At 38.1% G+C, this 22,507-nt stretch overlaps 2 long non-coding RNA genes across 2 annotated transcripts in view; one reads left to right on the forward strand and one right to left on the reverse strand.

The window, feature by feature from the left end:
• Positions 1 to 16,119, forward strand: part of LOC137637490 (uncharacterized) — a 45,135-nt gene extending 29,016 nt beyond the window's left edge. Inside the window, exon 4 of the long non-coding RNA XR_011043666.1 lies at positions 15,853 to 16,119. This is a non-coding gene — a long non-coding RNA (uncharacterized lncRNA). The remainder of the gene's footprint in view (positions 1 to 15,852) is intronic.
• A 771-nt stretch (positions 16,120 to 16,890) lies between these two features.
• Positions 16,891 to 22,507, reverse strand: part of LOC137637491 (uncharacterized) — an 11,379-nt gene continuing 5,762 nt past the window's right edge. Inside the window, exon 3 of the long non-coding RNA XR_011043667.1 lies at positions 16,891 to 16,953. This is a non-coding gene — a long non-coding RNA (uncharacterized lncRNA). The remainder of the gene's footprint in view (positions 16,954 to 22,507) is intronic.

Below are 22,507 nucleotides of genomic sequence, written 5' to 3' on the forward strand. Positions count from 1 at the left end.
ACGAGAGTAGGAAAAGCATCTGGTATGGATGGTGTGAGAGCTGAGATGATGAAGGAAGGTGGTGTGACTGTACTTGAATGGTTGGTGAGATTGTTTAATATGTGTTTTGTGTTGTCAATGGTACCAGTAGATTGGGTTTGTGCATGTATTGTACCACTATATAAGGGTAAGGGAGATGTGCATGAGTGTTGTAATTCATGGGGTATTAGTTTGTTGAGTGTGGTGGGAAAAGAAGAGGTAGGGGTTGTATGAATCAGATTTTTACAGTTAGGCAGATATGCGAGAAATATTTAGCAAACGGTAAGGTGTATGCTGCGTTTATGGATCTGGAGAAAGCATATGATAACAGTTGATAGGGAAGCAATGTGGAATGTGATGAGGTTATATGGAGTTGGTGGAAGGTTGTTGCAAGCAGTGAAAAGTTTCTACAAAGGTAGTAAAGCATGTGTTAGAATAGGAAATGAAGTGAGTGATTGGTTTCCGGTAAGAGTGGGACTGAGACAGGGATGTGTGATGTCACCGTGGTTGTTTAACTTGTATGTTGATGGAGTGGTGAGAGAGGTGAATGCTTGAGTGCTTGGACTAGGATTGAAACTGGTAGAATCGAGTGACCATGAATGGGAGGTAAATCAGTTGTTGTTTGTGAATGATACTGTACTGGTTGCAGACGGAGGAAGAGTAGCTTGGCCGATTAGTGACAGAATTTGGAAGAGTGTGTGAGAGAAGGAAGTTGAGAGTTAATGTGGGTAAGAGTAAGGTTATGAGATGTATGAGAAGGGAAAGTGGTGCGAGGTTGAATGTCATGTTGAATTAGGGGAAGTACATTGGTATATGTATGTATGTAACTTTGCTTCTTATTTAGGTAATTTTCTTTTAGTTAATTCATTACAAAAACTACTTTTTCTTTGCCTTTCTTATGAGTTACAATGCCCAAAAGGCTATACACTACAGTACCAAACTCTATTCAATGAACTATACACATGCACTCATTAACCTTGCACAAATCAACTTAATACAGACACTGTATATCAAACCACGTAACTAGGACACATAGCACCTATGTTATACGATACAAGGCCTTCTCCTTAATCTTAGTTTATCTTCCATTCCAAACTCTACTTGACAATGTTTCAGAATTTATTCCACACTTCATCCGATATTTCTTCATCTACCACATACCGTACATTATTTGTATCTCTCTCTCTCTCTCTCTCTCTCTCTCTCTCTCTCTCTCTCTCTCTCTCTCTCTCTCTCTCTCAGCATGTCAGCATGGACGAATCTTACCCTCACTACAAGCTCAAATATAATATTCTTAATGTTACTATGTCTGTCATTCCAATCATCATCCTGAAACATTCGACTTCTTATTTCTCAACTCGTCTGCAATTGTATGGCGGTCTGCTTTTCTTTCGTTTATCGATTGCGTCCATTATCAAGTATTTATTCCTAAGGAGAGTTCTTCCATTCATTGGCTGTTTCTTCTTTTACCTAACTGCCTACACTGTTTTGTTTACAAGATCACATTCTATTATTATTATTATTATTATTATTATTATTATTATTATTATTATTATTATTATTATTATTATTATTATTATTACTTCTTGCTAACCTACAAACCTAGTTGGAAAAGCAGGATACGATAAGCCCAGGGGCCCCAACAGGGAAAATAGCCCAGTGAGGAGAGGAAACAGGGAAAAATAAAATACTTTACGAACAGTAACAACAATAAAATAAATATTTCCAATATAAACTATAAAAATTTTAACAAAACAAAACAAGAGAAAGAGAAATTGGATAGAATATAGTGCCCGAGTGTATCCTCAAGTAAGAGGAACTTGACCCAATTTATGGGCTTCCAGACTATTTTTTCTTTGCAAACACTCAACCAGTCCTTATAAATTATTATCTGAACACACTCTCCTACTTCAAACATTAGACATTGGAACACTTACTCTCATTTATTCACGTGTATTCACATTATGTTCAATGTCCACTTCCTTTCTCCCTAAAGTGAAATATGTCTGTCCAGTTCTTTGACCACTTGACACATTCTCTAGCTAAGGTAGCCCCAGGAAATCTCTGCACCAGTACCTATCAAGAAACTATTTTACAATCTATTTGTTACTCTTGCAGTAATTCTACCATCTCTTTTCTTGCAATGCTTATAGGAATAGATCCATTTTTTACCATCCAAACGTACTTCACATCACCGGTTTTCTTCATGTGTAGTATCTCACACTTGCAGCCTATCTCAATATTGGTACTATGGCAATTATTATTATTATTATTATTATTATTATTATTATTATTATTATTATTAAGCTACAACCCTAGTTGGAAAAGCAGGATGCTATAAGCCCTTGTGGGCCCAACAGAGAAAATAGCTCAGTGAGGAAAGTAAACAAGGGACAATAAAATCTTTCAAGAACAGTAACAACATTAAAATAGATATTTTCTATATAAACTATAAAAAATAACAAAATAAGAGGAAAAGAAATTAAATAGTGTGCCAGAGTGTACCCTCAAGCAAGAGAACTCTTTTGAGATAAAAGGTAATTAACCCAGTTCTTGATAAACTTCTAGTATTTTTCTCATACTTTCGAAACACCTACCATTGTCTTCACTCTAAATATGTATAAGGGAGTCTGTCCATCTAATTGACACATTCTCTAGCTAAGGTAGCCCCAGGAAATCTCTGCACCAGTACCTATCAAGAAACTATTTTACAATCTATTTGTTACTCTTGCAGTAATTCTACCATCTCTTTTCTTGCAATGCTTATAGGAATAGATCCATTTTTTACCATCCAAACGTACTTCACATCACCGGTTTTCTTCATGTGTAGTATCTCACACTTGCAGCCTATCTCAATATTGGTACTATGGCAATTATTATTATTATTATTATTATTATTATTATTATTATTATTATTATTAAGCTACAACCCTAGTTGGAAAAGCAGGATGCTATAAGCCCTTGTGGGCCCAACAGAGAAAATAGCTCAGTGAGGAAAGTAAACAAGGGACAATAAAATCTTTCAAGAACAGTAACAACATTAAAATAGATATTTTCTATATAAACTATAAAAAATAACAAAATAAGAGGAAAAGAAATTAAATAGTGTGCCAGAGTGTACCCTCAAGCAAGAGAACTCTTTTGAGATAAAAGGTAATTAACCCAGTTCTTGATAAACTTCTAGTATTTTTCTCATACTTTCGAAACACCTACCATTGTCTTCACTCTAAATATGTATAAGGGAGTCTGTCCATCTAATTGCTCGACATGCTAATTTAATAAGTATCTTAACTCATTATCAGGGCTGCCCTATTTTTGCATTACTTTCAAAATATAGGGACCTTTATCAAGCACTATATACTCTATCCAGCGTTGTTAATTAAACGGTATATAACTCGTACACAAATATTTTTTATGCTCTTGCAAATTGACATATTACTAATGCTACCTTTACCTCTGTCTCTATCGTACACTAAACCACATAATTAACAAATACTGTATCTCTCTCTCATGTGATATTATACAAGACCTTACATTGTCTCCTTTCATTTTGGAATCAACATATTTATCTATGTTACTTGACACTTTTCTCTTTTTTCTATATTGCACTCCAAATTCAGTAACATTTTTTTTCCATTTCCTTATAATTCCACGATCATATCTTAGACTTTCTCATTCACTGTTTCCTTTAATCTCACAGAAGATTTTTGGTCTCATACAAGAATTTACAAACACGAAATGATTCACACTTACCTCTGTTTCTCCATTCTTTCACATGAATTATTGGTTCTCCTATACATGGTCTTTTTATCAAATTCATCTGAAATAGTCTTGATGTCTGCTTTCATTTGTTTAAACCTTTTAGCCATGGTAAGTAGCTCTTCTAGAAAAAGGACACTCTCAAATCAAACCATTGTTCTCTAGTCTTGGTTAGTGCCATAGCCTCTGTACCATGGTCTTCCACTGTCTTGGGTTAGAGTTCTCTTGCTTGAGGGTACACTCAGGTACACTATTCTATCGTATTTCTCTTCTTTTTTTATAGTTTAGAATATATAGGAAATGATTGTTTTAATGTGTTTACTTTTCTTAAAACATTTAATTTTTCCTTTTTTCTTTTCCTCACTGGGCTATTTTCCCTGTTGGAACCCCTGGCCTTATAGCATCCTGCTTTTCCAACTATGGTTGTAGCTTAGCAAGTAATAATGATAATAATAATAATAATAATAATAATAGTAATAAATATATATTACTGTCATTTCAGGATGCCAGAAAACCTAAAATCAATCAATCAATCAATAGTTTCAAATATCAACTTGTGACCTCCCTTAACAGCACGTGACCCAGAGCCTATCACTAATAGACTCCAACATTTTCCCCCCAAATAATTCTTGCTATATCTGGCGATATACTGAAGCAAGCTTGTTAAAGTCTAGCTTCTCAATGCCTATCTATCTGTTACCTGGTCACGTTGTCCTTTCCCTTATGTTGTATGCTCTGTTAGTGTTATTCATGTACTTTAACTTTTAGTTTATTATAAACAAATTTCCTTTACAGTTCCTTAGAGCTACAAGGACTAGAGTCAAATAAGCATTATACATTACAGTACCAAGTTTTATTCAATGCACTATCTACATGCACTCATTAACCTTGAACAAATGAACTTAATACAGACAGTACTACAAAGTATATAAATAACCCCTATGTAATGCTATGCCAGACATTCCTTTCAGTCTTGCTTCATCTTCCATTCTAAACTCTACTTGAATTTCCTTTAAAATATGTTTTCATACACTTCCTAGTTTAATAACCTCCCCCCCCTCTCTCTCTCTCTCTCTCTCTCTCTCTCTCTCTCTCTCTCTCTCTCTCTCTCTCAGGAGAATCTGACTCCTTATTTTATTTCCTTTTCTGTCATTCCATTCTTCCACATGAATCATAACACTCTTATTCTTCACATTCTTCTGCAATTTTCCCTATGTCTGCATTCATCTCTCACCAGTGATTGATCCTTATCACCTTTACATACTGCATTCATTAAGCATTTATTCTCTTCAATCAAGCAACCGACTTCATTTAGTTCTCTTTTTTAAATCACTTTCTTGCAAGGAACTTAACCATTCTGACCAAAGTTACTTTAAAACAGACGTTCCTTCAGATTTAAGTTTCTCACATGGCCAACATTCATCCTTTCCCTTTTCAAACACAGCCATTCTGACCAAGTTACTTTAAAACATAAGTTTCTCACATGACCAACATTCAACCTTTCCCTTTTCAATCACAACCATTCTGACCAAAGTTACTCTTAAAACATACTTTCCTTCACCAAAGTTTCTCACATGGCCAACATTCAACCTTTCCCTTTTCAATCACAGCCATTCTGACCAGAGTTACTTTGAAACGGATGTTCCTTCAGATTTAAGTTTCTCACATGAACAACATTCAACCTTTCCCTTTTCAAACGCAGCCATTCTGACCAGAGTTACTTTGAAACGGATGTTCCTTCAGATTTAAGTTTCTCACATGAACAACATTCAACCTTTCCCTTTTCAAACACAGCCATTCTGACCAGAGTTACTTTGAAACGGATGTTCCTTCAGATTTAAGTTTCTCACATGAACAACATTCAACCTTTCCCTTTTCAATCACAGCCATTCTGACCAGAGTTACTTTGAAACGGATGTTCCTTCAGATTTAAGTTTCTCACATGAACAACATTCAACCTTTCCCTTTTCAAACACAGCCATTCTGACCAGAGTTACTTTGAAACGGATGTTCCTTCAGATTCAAGTTTCTCACATGACCACCATTCAACCTTTCCCTTTTCAAACACAGCCATTCTGACCAGAGTTACTTTGAAACGGATGTTCCTTCAGATTTAAGTTTCTCACATGAACAACATTCAACCTTTCCCTTTTCAAACACAGCCATTCTGACCAGAGTTACTTTGAAACGGATGTTCCTTCAGATTTAAGTTTCTCACATGAACAACATTCAACCTTTCCCTTTTCAAACACAGCCATTCTGACCAGAGTTACTTTGAAACGGATGTTCCTTCAGATTTCAGATTCAAGTTTCTCACATGACCACCATTCAACCTTTCCCTTTTCAATCACAGCCATTCTGACCAGAGTTACTTTGAAACGGATGTTCCTTCATATTCGAGTTTCTCACATGACCAACATTCAACCTTTCCCTTTTCAATCACAGCCATTCTGACCAGAGTTACTTTGAAACGGATGTTCCTTCAGATTCGAGTTTCTCACATGACCACCATTCAACCTTTCCCTTTTCAAACACAGCCATTCTGACCAGAGTTACTTTGAAACGGATGTTCCTTCAGATTCGAGTTTCTCACATGACCACCATTCAACCTTTCCCCTTTCAATCGCAGCCATTCTGACCAGAGTTACTTTGAAACGGATGTTCCTTCAGATTCGAGTTTCTCACATGACCACCATTCAACCTTTCCCCTTTCAATCGCAGCCATTCGGACCAGAGTCACTTTGAAACGGACGTTCCTTCAGATTCGAGTTTCTCACATGACCACCATTCAACCTTTCCCCTTTCAATCGCAGCCATTCGGACCAGAGAGATTCGAGTTTCTCACATGACCACCAATCAACCTTTCCCCTTTCAATCGCAGCCATTCGGACCAGGGTCACTTTGAAACGGACGTTCCTTCAGATTCGAGTTTCTCACATGACCACCAATCAACCTTTCCCCTTTCAATCGCAGCCATTCGGACCAGGGTCACTTTGAAACGGACGTTCCTTCAGATTCGAGTTTCTCACATGACCACCAATCAACCTTTCCCCTTTCAATCGCAGCCATTCGGACCAGGGTCACTTTGGAACGGACGTTCCTTCAGTTTCGAGTTTCTCACATGACCACCAATCAACCTTTCCCCTTTCAATCGCAGCCATTCGGACCAGGGTCACTTTGAAACGGACGTTCCTTCAGATTCGAGTTTCTCACATGACCACCAATCAACCTTTCCCCTGTCAATCGCAGCCATTCGGACCAGGGTCACTTTGAAACGGACGTTCCTTCAGATTCGAGTTTCTCACATGACCACCATTCAACCTTTCCCCTGTCAATCGCAGCCATTCTGACCAGGGTCACTTTGAAACGGACGTTCCTTCAGATTCGAGTTTCTCACATGACCACCATTCAACCTTTCCCCTTTCAATCGCAGCCATTCTGACCAGGGTCACTTTGAAACGGACGTTCCTTCAGATTCGAGTTTCTCACATGACCACCATTCAACCTTTCCCCTTTCAATCGCAGCCATTCTGACCAGGGTCACTTTGAAACGGACGTTCCTTCAGATTCGAGTTTCTCACATGACCACCATTCAACCTTTCCCCTTTCAATCGCAGCCATTCTGACCAGGGTCACTTTGAAACGGACGTTCCTTCAGATTCGAGTTTCTCACATGACCACCATTCAACCTTTCCCCTTTCAATCGCAGCCATTCTGACCAGGGTCACTTTGAAACGGACGTTCCTTCAGATTCGAGTTTCTCACATGACCACCATTCAACCTTTCCCCTTTCAATCGCAGCCATTCTGACCAGAGTCACTTTGAAACGGACGTTCCTTCAGATTCGAGTTTCTCACATGACCACCATTCAACCTTTCCCCTTTCAATCGCAGCCATTCTGACCAGAGTCACTTTGAAACGGACGTTCCTTCAGATTCGAGTTTCTCACATGACCACCATTCAACCTTTCCCCTTTCAATCGCAGCCATTCTGACCAGAGTCACTTTGAAACGGACGTTCCTTCAGATTCGAGTTTCTCACATGACCACCATTCAACCTTTCCCCTTTCAATCGCAGCCATTCTGACCAGAGTCACTTTGAAACGGACGTTCCTTCAGATTCGAGTTTCTCACATGACCACCATTCAACCTTTCCCCTTTCAATCGCAGCCATTCTGACCAGAGTCACTTTGAAACGGACGTTCCTTCAGATTCGAGTTTCTCACATGACCACCATTCAACCTTTCCCCTTTCAATCGCAGCCATTCTGACCAGAGTCACTTTGAAACGGACGTTCCTTCAGATTCGAGTTTCTCACATGACCTCCATTCAACCTTTCCCCTTTCAATCGCAGCCATTCTGACCAGAGTCACTTTGAAACGGACGTTCCTTCAGATTCGAGTTTCTCACATGACCTCCATTCAACCTTTCCCCTTTCAATCGCAGCCATTCTGACCAGAGTCACTTTGAAACGGACGTTCCTTCAGATTCGAGTTTCTCACATGACCACCATTCAACCTTTCCCCTTTCAATCGCAGCCATTCTGACCAGAGTCACTTTGAAACGGACGTTCCTTCAGATTCGAGTTTCTCACATGACCACCATTCAACCTTTCCCCTTTCAATCGCAGCCATTCTGACCAGAGTCACTTTGAAACGGACGTTCCTTCAGATTCGAGTTTCTCACATGACCACCATTCAACCTTTCCCCTTTCAATCGCAGCCATTCTGACCAGAGTCACTTTGAAACGGACGTTCCTTCAGATTCGAGTTTCTCACATGACCACCATTCAACCTTTCCCCTTTCAATCGCAGCCATTCTGACCAGAGTCACTTTGAAACGGACGTTCCTTCAGATTCGAGTTTCTCACATGACCACCATTCAACCTTTCCCCTTTCAATCGCAGCCATTCGGACCAGAGTCACTTTGAAACGGACGTTCCTTCAGATTCGAGTTTCTCACATGACCACCATTCAACCTTTCCCCTTTCAATCGCAGCCATTCGGACCAGAGTCACTTTGAAACGGACGTTCCTTCAGATTCGAGTTTCTCACATGACCACCATTCAACCTTTCCCCTTTCAATCGCAGCCATTCGGACCAGAGTCACTTTGAAACGGACGTTCCTTCAGATTCGAGTTTCTCACATGACCACCATTCAACCTTTCCCCTTTCAATCGCAGCCATTCGGACCAGAGTCACTTTGAAACGGACGTTCCTTCAGATTCGAGTTTCTCACATGACCACCATTCAACCTTTCCCCTTTCAATCGCAGCCATTCTGACCAGAGTCACTTTGAAACGGACGTTCCTTCAGATTCGAGTTTCTCACATGACCACCATTCAACCTTTCCCCTTTCAATCGCAGCCATTCTGACCAGAGTCACTTTGAAACGGACGTTCCTTCAGATTCGAGTTTCTCACATGACCACCATTCAACCTTTCCCCTTTCAATCGCAGCCATTCTGACCAGAGTCACTTTGAAACGGACGTTCCTTCAGATTCGAGTTTCTCACATGACCACCATTCAACCTTTCCCCTTTCAATCGCAGCCATTCTGACCAGAGTCACTTTGAAACGGACGTTCCTTCAGATTCGAGTTTCTCACATGACCACCATTCAACCTTTCCCCTTTCAATCGCAGCCATTCTGACCAGAGTCACTTTGAAACGGACGTTCCTTCAGATTCGAGTTTCTCACATGACCACCATTCAACCTTTCCCCTTTCAATCGCAGCCATTCTGACCAGAGTCACTTTGAAACGGACGTTCCTTCAGATTCGAGTTTCTCACATGACCACCATTCAACCTTTCCCCTTTCAATCGCAGCCATTCTGACCAGAGTCACTTTGAAACGGACGTTCCTTCAGATTCGAGTTTCTCACATGACCACCATTCAACCTTTCCCCTTTCAATCGCAGCCATTCTGACCAGAGTCACTTTGAAACGGACGTTCCTTCAGATTCGAGTTTCTCACATGACCACCATTCAACCTTCCCCCTTTCAATCGCAGCCATTCGGACCAGAGTCACTTTGAAACGGACGTTCCTTCAGATTCGAGTTTCTCACATGACCACCATTCAACCTTCCCCCTTTCAATCGCAGCCATTCGGACCAGAGTCACTTTGAAACGGACGTTCCTTCAGATTCGAGTTTCTCACATGACCACCATTCAACCTTCCCCCTTTCAATCGCAGCCATTCTGACCAGAGTCACTTTGAAACGGACGTTCCTTCAGATTCGAGTTTCTCACATGACCACCATTCAACCTTCCCCCTTTCAATCGCAGCCATTCTGACCAGAGTCACTTTGAAACGGACGTTCCTTCAGATTCGAGTTTCTCACATGACCACCATTCAACCTTCCCCCTTTCAATCGCAGCCATTCTGACCAGAGTCACTTTGAAACGGACGTTCCTTCAGATTCGAGTTTCTCACATGACCACCATTCAACCTTCCCCCTTTCAATCGCAGCCATTCTGACCAGAGTCACTTTGAAACGGACGTTCCTTCAGATTCGAGTTTCTCACATGACCACCATTCAACCTTCCCCCTTTCAATCGCAGCCATTCTGACCAGAGTCACTTTGAAACGGACGTTCCTTCAGATTCGAGTTTCTCACATGACCACCATTCAACCTTCCCCCTTTCAATCGCAGCCATTCGGACCAGAGTCACTTTGAAACGGACGTTCCTTCAGATTCGAGTTTCTCACATGACCACCATTCAACCTTCCCCCTTTCAATCGCAGCCATTCGGACCAGAGTCACTTTGAAACGGACGTTCCTTCAGATTCGAGTTTCTCACATGACCACCATTCAACCTTCCCCCTTTCAATCGCAGCCATTCGGACCAGAGTCACTTTGAAACGGACGTTCCTTCAGATTCGAGTTTCTCACATGACCACCATTCAACCTTCCCCCTTTCAATCGCAGCCATTCGGACCAGAGTCACTTTGAAACGGACGTTCCTTCAGATTCGAGTTTCTCACATGACCACCATTCAACCTTTCCCCTTTCAATCGCAGCCATTCGGACCAGAGTCACTTTGAAACGGACGTTCCTTCAGATTCGAGTTTCTCACATGACCACCATTCAACCTTTCCCCTTTCAATCGCAGCCATTCGGACCAGAGTCACTTTGAAACGGACGTTCCTTCAGATTCGAGTTTCTCACATGACCACCATTCAACCTTTCCCCTTTCAATCGCAGCCATTCGGACCAGAGTCACTTTGAAACGGACGTTCCTTCAGATTCGAGTTTCTCACATGACCACCATTCAACCTTTCCCCTTTCAATCGCAGCCATTCGGACCAGAGTCACTTTGAAACGGACGTTCCTTCAGATTCGAGTTTCTCACATGACCACCATTCAACCTTTCCCCTTTCAATCGCAGCCATTCTGACCAGAGTCACTTTGAAACGGACGTTCCTTCAGATTCGAGTTTTCACATGACCACCATTCAACCTTTCCCCTTTCAATCGCAGCCATTCTGACCAGAGTCACTTTGAAACGGACGTTCCTTCAGATTCGAGTTTCTCACATGATCACCATTCAACCTTTTCCCTTTTCAATCACAACCATTCTGACCAAAGTGACTTTGAAACAGATGTTCCTTCAGACTCAAGTTTCTCACATGAACACCATTCAACCTTTCCCTTTTCAATTACAACCATTCTGACCAAAGTTACTCTAAAACATACGTTCCTTCAGACTCAAGTTTCTCACATGACCACCATTCAACCTTTCCCTTTTCAATCACAACCATTCTGACCAAAGTTACTCTAAAACATACGTTCCTTCAGTCTCAAGTTTCTCACATGACCACCATTCAACCTTTCCCTTTTCAATCACAGCCATTTTGACCAAAGTTACTCTTAAAACATACGTTCCTTCAGACTCAAGTTTCTCACATGACCACCATTCAACCTTTCCCTTTTCAATCACAACCATTCTGTCCAAAGTTACTCTAAAACATACGTTCCTTCAGTCTCAAGTTTCTCACATGACCACCATTCAACCTTTCCCTTTTCAATCACAGCCATTTTGACCAAAGTTACTCTTAAAACATACGTTCCTTCAGACTCAAGTTTCTCACATGACCACCATTCAACCTTTCCCTTTTCAATCACAACCATTCTGACCAAAGTTACTCTAAAACATACGTTCCTTCAGACTCAAGTTTCTCACATGACCACCATTCAACCTTTCCCTTTTCAATCACAGCCATTTTGACCAAAGTTACTCTTAAAACATACGTTCCTTCAGACTCAAGTTTCTCACATGACCACCATTCAACCTTTCCCTTTTCAATCACAACCATTCTGACCAAAGTTACTCTAAAACATACGTTCCTTCAGACTCAAGTTTCTCATATGACCACCATTCAACCTTTCCCTTTTCAATCACAACCATTCTGACCAAAGTTACTCTAAAACATACGTTCCTTCAGACTCAAGTTTCTCATATGACCAACATTCAACCTTCCCCTTTTCAATCACAACCATTTTGACCAAAGTTACTCTAAAACATACGTTCCTTCAATCTCAAGTTTCTCACATGACCACCATTCAACCTTTCCCTTTTCAATCACAGCCATTTTGACCAAAGTTACTCTTAAAACATACGTTCCTTCAGACTCAAGTTTCTCACATGAACACCATTCAACCTTTCCCTTTTCAATCACAACCATTCTGACCAAAGTTACTCTAAAACATACGTTCCTTCAGACTCAAGTTTCTCATATGACCAACATTCAACCTTTCCCTTTTCAATCACAACCATTCTGACCAACGTTACTCTAAAACATACGTTCCTTCAGACTCAAGTTTCTCATATGACCAACATTCAACCTTCCCCTTTTCAATCACAACCATTCTGACCAAAGTTACTCTAAAACATACGTTCCTTCAGACTCAAGTTTCTCATATGACCAACATTCAACCTTCCCCTTTTCAATCACAACCATTCTGACCAAAGTTACTCTAAAACATACGTTCCTTCAGACTCAAGTTTCTCATATGACCAACATTCAACCTTCCCCTTTTCAATCACAACCATTTTGACCAAAGTTACTCTAAAACATACGTTCCTTCAGACTCAAGTTTCTCATATGACCAACATTCAACCTTTCCCTTTTCAATCACAACCATTCTGACCAAAGTTACTCTAAAACATACGTTCCTTCAGACTCAAGTTTCTCATATGACCAACATTCAACCTTTCCCTTTTCAATCACAACCATTTTGACCAAAGTTACTCTAAAACATACGTTCCTTCAGTCTCAAGTTTCTCACATGACCACCATTCAACCTTTCCCTTTTCAATCACAGCCATTTTGACCAAAGTTACTCTTAAAACATACGTTCCTTCAGACTCAAGTTTCTCACATGAACACCATTCAACCTTTCCCTTTTCAATCACAACCATTCTGACCAAAGTTACTCTAAAACATACGTTCCTTCAGACTCAAGTTTCTCACATGACCACCATTCAACCTTTCCCTTTTCAATCACAACCATTCTGACCAAAGTTACTCTAAAACATACGTTCCTTCAGACTCAAGTTTCTCACATGACCACCATTCAACCTTTCCCTTTTCAATCACAACCATTCTGACCAAAGTTACTCTAAAACATACGTTCCTTCAGACTCAAGTTTCTCACATGACCACCATTCAACCTTTCCCTTTTCAATCACAACCATTCTGACCAAAGTTACTCTAAAACATACGTTCCTTCAGACTCAAGTTTCTCACATGACCACCATTCAACCTTTCCCTTTTCAATCACAACCATTCTGACCAAAGTTACTCTAAAACATACGTTCCTTCAGACTCAAGTTTCTCACATGACCACCATTCAACCTTTCCCTTTTCAATCACAACCATTCTGACCAAAGTTACTCTAAAACATACGTTCCTTCAGACTCAAGTTTCTCACATGACCACCATTCAACCTTTCCCTTTTCAATCACAACCATTCTGACCAAAGTTACTCTAAAACATACGTTCCTTCAGACTCAAGTTTCTCATATGACCAACATTCAACCTTTCCTTTTTCAATCACAACCATTCTGACCAAAGTTACTCTAAAACATACGTTCCTTCAGACTCAAGTTTCTCATATGACCAACATTCAACCTTCCCCTTTTCAATCACAACCATTCTGACCAAAGTTACTCTAAAACATACGTTCCTTCAGACTCAAGTTTCTCATATGACCAACATTCAACCTTCCCCTTTTCAATCACAACCATTTTGACCAAAGTTACTCTAAAACATACGTTCCTTCAGACTCAAGTTTCTCATATGACCAACATTCAACCTTCCCCTTTTCAATCACAACCATTTTGACCAAAGTTACTCTAAAACATACGTTCCTTCAGACTCAAGTTTCTCATATGACCAACATTCAACCTTTCCCTTTTCAATCACAACCATTCTGACCAAAGTTACTCTAAAACATACGTTCCTTCAGACTCAAGTTTCTCATATGACCAACATTCAACCTTCCCCTTTTCAATCACAACCATTTTGACCAAAGTTACTCTAAAACATACGTTCCTTCAGTCTCAAGTTTCTCACATGACCACCATTCAACCTTTCCCTTTTCAATCACAGCCATTTTGACCAAAGTTACTCTTAAAACATACGTTCCTTCAGACTCAAGTTTCTCACATGAACACCATTCAACCTTTCCCTTTTCAATCACAACCATTCTGACCAAAGTTACTCTAAAACATACGTTCCTTCAGACTCAAGTTTCTCACATGACCACCATTCAACCTTTCCCTTTTCAATCACAGCCATTTTGACCAAAGTTACTCTAAAACATACGTTCCTTCAGACTCAAGTTTCTCATATGACCAACATTCAACCTTTCCCTTTTCAATCACAACCATTCTGACCAAAGTTACTCTAAAACATACGTTCCTTCAGACTCAAGTTTCTCAAATGACCAACATGCAACCTTTCCCTTTTCAATCACCTGTTTGCAGAGGTCGATCACCTACAAATATATTAAAACTCTAATTCACCTTCCCTCCATTCTTCTCTATTCACAGCATCATCCAATTAGTGTTCTTCCTTCGTTTCATTTCCAGGCACCATCCTTGCATTTCAGGTAACTTCAACATTACTTCGTCCATTTTTGTAGTAAATAGAAATTGACACAGTTCTAGATACAACTAATAATAATCTTAAATTCTTCTGAAACATTTACCACCGACTTCACCCTAAATATAAGTACACTCTGGCACACTATTCTATCTTATTTCTCTTCCTCTTGTTTTGTTAGTTTTTTTTTATAGTTTATACAAATGTTACCGTTCTTAAGATATTCTATTTTTTTCTTGTTTCCTTTCGTCACTGGGCTTTTCTGTGCTGGAGCCCTTAGGCTTATAGCATCCTGCTAGGGTTGTAGCTTAGCAAGTAATGATGATAATAACCACATAAATACATCTATAGTATCACAAGTGAGATACAGTATAAGACCTTACTTTTTCCATTATAGACTGTAGTTAATATTCATATAGAAATTTTAATTGGCAATTTATATTCCATTCCAAATGCAGTAAAACTGTTACTATTTTCAGTACCATATTTTGCACATCGTCGTTCAGTCACACCATAAACGTTTTTCGCATGAATCATGGATTTTTCATTTACATTCTATTCATCACATTCATGTGTAATAGGCTTGTTGTCTCGTTATTTAAAGCATAAACAATTGTGTTTCTTTATTCTCTAATAAGTATAAAATCTCAATATTTTTTATTCATGAATTTTGTCATATTTGGATATTTTATTCCTATACTGCACAATGAATTTTTTACTTTGCCAAACTATTACATCATCTTACATAATTCAATTGATCTAAAATTTCGTGTTCATCTTTGTTTAGCAACAAGTAATTTATCAGTTTCACTTGGCTAATAATTAGGAATCTCATTTTATATGCTTCAAGTAAAAATGCATGTATAACTATTCCAGTCCATTTGGCTAATTACCATTTTCTATGTTTCCAGTTTCCTTTGGCGAATTACCATTTTCTATGTTTCAAGTACATGTATAACTTTCCAGAAATGGCTGAAATCCTGGCGCTTCCAGCAGCAGATTGGGGTACACACGCATTGCCCCTTCCTCCGGCCGGTACTGGAGGAGTCTGGAACCAGCCCTAGACCACCAGTGAGGGGGGGACCCGGTCGCGGTTTGTCCCTGGTACTAAAAGGTCTGCAAATCCATCTTTAAAAAATGGAAAGCAAATTAGCTAAAGGCAACTCGAGAGGCTAAAATTGACTGCTCATGGAATAGCTAAAGGCAACTCGAGAGGCTAAAATTGACTGCTCATGGAACTCTTAACACCATTTTTATGTTGTATCTGTGAGAAACCTTCAAATAAAATAATCCTGTGAACCTTCTTTGAATACACCCCTTTTTTGTAATTTGTGGTTTTGAAATGAGACATGTTTTGGTTTTTCATTTTTCTTTTATTTTTCTTACTGAAAAAAAAAAACTTGAACATGGGAATACAGAGTTGTCAGGCAAAATTGAATAACCCAAAAGATTTAGGGCAAGTGAAATTATTCAAGGCAACACTTCAAACACGGAAATAAAAAAAATATGACTTAAAAGCAGGACTTTAACAATGAAATACACAAAAGTTGACAGGCCATTTATACATAATGGAAAACTTCACTGCCACAAATCGGCCTAAGCACCAAAAAAAAAAAAAAAAATTAAAATTCATAAATATTCAAATCGTTTACGAAGTGTCCAGAAACTGCGTTATAATAAAGCCCTGGATTACCGGCTGACTTTTTTTATATGGGAAGGGGGGCGGCGCTCCTCTTGATGGCTCACATGACTGCCACTCTCTCCTCTTGATGGCTCACAGGACTGCCACTCTCTCCTCTTGTGGGCTCACAGGACTGCCACTCTCTCCTCTTGTGGGCTCACAGGACTGCCACTCTCTCCTCTTGTGGGCTCACAGGACTGCCACTCTCTCCTCTTGTGGGCTCACAGTACTGCCACTCTCACCTCTTGATGGCTCACAGGACTGCCACTCTCTCCTCTTGATGCCTCACAGGACTGCCACTCTCTCCTCTTGTGGGCTCACAGAACTGGCGCTCTCCTCTTGATGGCTCACAGGACTAGCGCACACTCTGCTATCGAAGCTCATTCCTGTGAATAATAAAATCTGAATTAGTATTGTCGTATATTTCATGTGTAACATGTTTTACATGAAACAATTCCTGACTGATGAAATTTGACTAGAGACTAGACAAAATATCCCTTCTTTCTCCGTTGAATTCACTGACACGTCATGACCATAGCTACAAAATGAGAAATGAAAGACTTTGATAGGAGTTGTACCCAAGTCCAAATTGGTGATATCGACGGACTCAAGTCCGTCCATGTCACTCATTTGGACTTGAGTACTAACCAATCAAGTCTTCATTTTCCTTTTCGTGGCTATAATTATTTACTTATATATTTTGTATACGAAATAAAACTAAGCAAAAAGTTTAACGCTAACTCTCAGACAATATAACATGATCAGTAAAGTAAATTCTGAGAGCTTTGAGTCAAACAATTATTTCCTTAAATTAACCCCTGATAAGTATGTCATTCTGAGAGCTTTGAGTCAATTATTTCCATAAAATTAACCCTCATCAGTATGTCAAATTCTGAGAGCTTTCAGTCAATTATTTCCATAAAATTAACCCTCATCAGTATGTCAAATTCTGAGAGCTTTGAGTCAATTATTTCCATAAAATTAACCCTCATCAGTATGTCAAATTCTGAGAGCTTTGAGTCAATTATTTCCATAAAATTAACCCTCATCAGTATGTCAAATTCTGAGAGCTTTGAGTCAATTATTTCCATAAAATTAACCCTCATCAGTATGTCAAATTCTGAGAGCTTTCAGTCAATTATTTCCATAAAATTAAACCCTGATCAGTATGTCAAATTCTGAGAGCTTTTAGTCAAACAATTATTTCATTAAACTAGATATAAAACAATTGTGAAAGAGAAAAAATGGTATTATCGTTGAAATTGAAGAAGGGACAAATTACCATATACAAAAAACCAACAATAAAACATAAAAAGAATGAGAATCAATGGAAGATCAACATATAAATTTTGACTTAAATGAAAGAAAAAAATACTGGCATTAAGAAAATAAATTTAGATAAGGGACTTAGAAGAGTGCAGAGAGGAGAGAACAAAATATGGATATGAATATAGAGGTGAAATGAAAAGACATTGGACATGAAGAGAGAGGGGGCAACAAAATATTGGACCTAGAGAGAGACTAATACAAACAAATATGGCAATAAACATACTGCTTTTTGAGGGAAATTGTCAAGTTTTCAAATTGCTTCTTGAGAAAAAACGCTTGAGAGAATGAAAAACCTATTTTTAAATGGAGGGATAGAAAGTAAAAAAACCTATTTGGATCAGAGAGAGAGAGAGAGAGAGAGAGAGAGAGAGAGAGAGAGAGAGAGAGAGAGAGAGATTCCCCTTCCAAACTACTGTCAAACATTACCAATAAGTAAGTTATTTTATATTCGTAATTTCAAAAACAAGAAAAGCAACTTTTCAGACATACTACAAAGAGCTAAGCAGTTTGAAGAGAGTACGTTCCTATCCCTATATAAAATCATAACCTATAATGACCCTACTGTCAAAATCATATTAATGACCCTGCCCTAAAAAAACTTAAAATTACCACAGCCTTTGAAATCAACATCGAATTACCCTGCCCTCAAAATGAACAGAATTAATTAGCCTTGCCAATCCAGATTGACTGACATGAGGGATTATTAATTCAAAATGCCCATCGCCTATATGATTCTAATAAAAAAAAATAATGAATAAACAATTGTTTCGAATCCCAACAACAATAAAGGAACAAAATTCGCATATAACTACCATCCAAAAGTATACCAGCATTAAAATTGTGTTTTTTAAGGTACCGGAATCGAAGACTGTGTGAAATTTCATAAACAGAACGTAAGGATTGAGATACACAGGGTCATCCTGAGAGGTAAGTCAAAGAATATGGTTCACTCGATTAACCTTTCTTAGGAAATCCGTGCATTGTTTGAGGCGCTAATACCAAAAGGCTTTGAATGCTAGGTAGTGAAGGCATTCACTTTGAGCTAACAGAAATCCCATGATAATTACAAGAGTTCACATTGAAACAATACAGGAGTATCGTAAGCGTGGCTACAATTACCAATAACAAGTGGCCATCTTGATAAATATCACGATACAAAATCGAGATGATAAATGACAAGGCACAAACCATCATTGTAAAGACAGGATTCCCTGAGAGAGAGAGAGAGAGAGAGAGAGAGAGAGAGAGAGAGAGAGAGAGATCCAAGGGTGATATTCAGTACACACCTGCCAAAGATTCAAAAGTTCAAACTTGTAGCGAATGTTTTTATGTTGAAAAGTCTGACAAGTCTTTCTATGCTTTATATATGAAATATCTGTTTTAATGTTGTTATTGTTTTTAAAGAAATTTAATTTCAATTGTTCAATACTTCTCATATCGTTTATTTATTTCCTTATTTCCTTTCCTCACTGGACTGTGTTTCCCTGTTGAAGCACATGTGCTTATAGCATCTTGCTTTTCCAACTAGGGTTTTAGCTCAGCTAGTAATAATAATAATAATAATAATAATAATAATAATAATAATAATAATAATAATAATAACAGTGCAAAGATCTGTAACCAATGCCTACAGTACACCGCTGAGTTCCAATGACAGCAGTAATTTTTGTATCCCCAATAGCAGTAGTGATTCTGTAAAAGTAGTTCATAACTAAAACCAACAGAGAGAGAGAGAGAGAGAGAGAGAGAGAGAGAGAGAGAGAGAGAGAGATTCTACATTAAATGCTTGAAAGGCCTTCGATTTTCAGTATCAAAGTCTAAACATACATGACATTTCGTTTAGTAAAATGTATGCATAAACTGGAGTCACAGCCATCTAGTATTTTGCTGTGAATACATAAAATAATCGACTAATATAAAATGCTAATTATATATTTTGACAGACAGCCGGCAGAAATCCTGGTTTGGACTAGTTTTCTGTTTCGCCAAAAGGTAGTTCGAGGGAAGAGGTCAGTTCAAGCTAGAAGGGGACAAGAGAGAGACAAGCAGCAGAAAAGGAATCCTGCGCGGAACTTGCCAGTAACCTTAAGGAGTGTTTGGGTGTTAATTTGTGATCAGGGTATCCTATTGTTATACCTAAATACATCTAGATTTGACTGTTAAAAATACTCGATTGTGAACTGACAGTAGATTAATATTCATTTGAGTTGTATGAGTATTTTATAATTGGTTTTGCTTTATTCACATTGTAACCAAAATCTGTATGAAGGGATATCTATTTCTATTCACATTTAAAACTGCAAAGAAATCGATAAATATATTAATTGAAATGGTTTATTGTGTTTTGTAACCTTACTGGCAGTGTAATCAAAGTTGTTCTAAAACTAATATGGAAAATTTTAGATTTTCTTATAACACGACGAACTTTATCAATAAATTATAACTAAAAAATGACTTGAGAAAACTTTATATGGTTTTTTTAAACATTTGGTTTTATTTAACCCATAAATTTCTCCATTGTGTTAGAAAAATACAAACGAAACTGGTGGTATTAAGAAATATGAAAAAAAATGTTACCAAAAATGTCAATAGTAGAAAAGTAACTGCAAATTTTAAAAGTAGAAAAGTAACTGCAAATTTTCAGAGTAGAAAAGTGTGTGGCAAATAATTAACTACAAACTTTCAAATTGGAAAAATGTGTAACTACAAACTTTCAAAGTAGAAAAGTATATAACTACAAAACTATGAATAACCACAAAACTCTTGGAAAAATAAACCTCAACACTAAATATGATTAAAAATAAAATGGGCTGGTAAATGGAGAGAGTTCCTAAAATCGAGACAAATTTGATTATAACAGAATTAAATGTACCTAAACATATTTGTAATATTGTAAAGTAAAATAATATACATGTACACTGGTATTTATTTCAGAGAAATGTATTGGTCTGTGTACCCAAACGCTTTGACTTCTATGACTAATTAGATTTTCGTGTCAGGGAACCGGCAGGAATTCCAGAGTGGACCAGTTTTTGGACAAGATGAAAGGGGTAGGGGGGAGGGGGGCGGAGGTTTGGTCAGAAAGAATGTAGTCAGTCATGGATTGTAAGTCCCTGAGGAAACAGGTAGTTAAGAGAACACTCGTGTGAGGTCTGCCAGTGTTTTTCAAGAACTTTACTTGTGTCCATTGTATTTTTTTTTATTACGAATTACCATTAATACAATATAAAAAAAAGTCGTCCTGCATATAATGGATAATATAAACAAAATGTCTATTTTCCTTCCTGTGCATTATAACGTATACAAATCAAGCATTACATTATTAAGAATCAAATTAATAAACTCGTCAAAACAGCTTCGTATGCCAAAACTAACTGCTGATAAACATTTTCATCAGGATTCAATTGAAAAAAAAACTTTCCCAGAATCTCACAAAAACTAAGCCTCACAAAAACTAAGCCACACAAAAACTATATAAAGCAGACCTCAATACAAAGATTTCAGTCTCCTTAATGTTACCCAACAATGCCAAAAATAGGGAGAAGTGAACTTGAACTATGAAAAACTACAAAAGAAATTTTCCAAGTCATGGAATAATAATAAAAATAGGGGAAAATTATCAAGCAAGTTAACATAGGAGGAATAGATATTATTAAGCGATTTTTCAATAAGCTCATTGCAACATGTCCACTTCTACTCGCCAAAAAACAAAAGCGAAAAATACATTTACAGGCCCAAGGAATCGGCTTAAGTCCTACGGATTATGCCGTAATAAATCTATGAGATAAAAGATATATTAAATCTTGTTGATAGAAATTTTAGAAATGAAAAACCTATAATATATCACATTTAAATATTACCTATTAAACCTCTGCTGCTTACAACATTAAAATCTTAAAAACAGAAAAAACTCAAAATCGGATAAAGTTTTCTGACCAAAACCTCCACAAAATACATTTTGAGCAGTTAAAATAGTGCCAAACTCACTGCACTGGGAGATATTAACGTGAACACATTAGAGAGAGAGAGAGAGAGAGAGAGAGAGAGAGAGAGAGAGAGAGAGAGAGAGAGAGAGAGAGAGAGGCTTCTTTTACATATTAGAATAAGCATAATATACAAAATAACGTAACAATTAAGATAACGCATCTTCATTCGTACGACAACTTCGCTCAAAGAGGAAAATTCATTTTTTGTAAGTAAAACCATGGGGCCATTTTCTATGACCTATACGAAATCTTACTAAAATCAAGGACAATGAAAATCCTCTTTTAATAAACAGACAGAACAAACTCGATCCTACTACACCAACATACAAAACTAAGCAATTTAGTTACCTGGTAGAGTCAATAATGTCACAACCGAAAATTCAGGCTACACTTTCTTTGTCTTGCAAGGCTTAAAAAAAATGCTACATATATAAAGTGAACTATAGACTACAATAGGAAAAGAATGGCCCTGCATATCACATCTTGAAATAGACCTCAATATAAGAGGATCTACAGACATTATATTTTGTACAGCTGGAATTTCTCTATAGATGAGAACATATCATAAAGGGGGTGGGAGATGGTCCAAAATATCTTGGAAAACGTCTGATACACTCCTACGTCA

Source organism: Palaemon carinicauda, unplaced genomic scaffold (genome assembly GCF_036898095.1).
Source record: "Palaemon carinicauda isolate YSFRI2023 unplaced genomic scaffold, ASM3689809v2 scaffold790, whole genome shotgun sequence".
Classification (NCBI taxonomy): domain Eukaryota; kingdom Metazoa; phylum Arthropoda; class Malacostraca; order Decapoda; family Palaemonidae; genus Palaemon; species Palaemon carinicauda.